General features: G+C 38.1%; 1 protein-coding gene across 4 annotated transcripts in view; it reads right to left on the bottom strand.

Annotated features, from left to right (window-relative positions):
• Window positions 1-601, bottom strand: part of LOC106877599 (probable G-protein coupled receptor CG31760) — a 1,064,573-nt gene that overhangs the window by 844,462 nt on the left and 219,510 nt on the right. The gene's annotated exons all lie outside the window — the stretch shown is intronic.

Genomic DNA, 601 nt, shown 5'->3' with positions numbered 1-601 from the left:
TATATATATATATATATATATATATATATATATACATATATATGTATGTATGTATATAATGGGCGTAGACGTGGCTGTCTGATATGTTGCTATGGGCGCAGGCACGGCTGTGTGGTATGTAGCTATGAGCGCAAGCATGGCAGTGTGGTATCTAGCTTGCTTACCAACCACATACTTCCGGGTTCAGTCCTACTGCATAGCACCTTGTGCAAGTGTCTTTTAGCACAGCTTCGGGCCGACCAAAGTCTTGTGAGTGGATGTATGAGATGGAAAGTGAAAGAAGCCCGTCATATAAATGTGTGTGTATATATGTATGTGTGTGTATGTTTGTGTGTCTGTGTTTGTCCCACCAGCATCGCTAGAGAACCGATGTTGGTGTGTTTACGTCTCCGTCACATAGTGGTTCGGCAAAAGAGATCGATAAGATAAGTACTATGCTTACAAAGAATAATTCTTTGGATCGATCTATTCGATTAAACGTACTGCTCCAGCATGGCTGCAGTCAAATTACTCAAGTTAAATATTAAAAGAATATATATGAATATATGTATATATATATATATATATATATATATGTGTGTGTGTGTGTGTGTGTGTGTGT

Source organism: Octopus bimaculoides, chromosome 9, assembly GCF_001194135.2.
Source record: "Octopus bimaculoides isolate UCB-OBI-ISO-001 chromosome 9, ASM119413v2, whole genome shotgun sequence".
In the NCBI taxonomy this organism is placed as follows: domain Eukaryota; kingdom Metazoa; phylum Mollusca; class Cephalopoda; order Octopoda; family Octopodidae; genus Octopus; species Octopus bimaculoides.
Note: the sequence above shows the minus strand (reverse complement) of the source record. Positions and strands in the feature narration are given on the sequence as shown.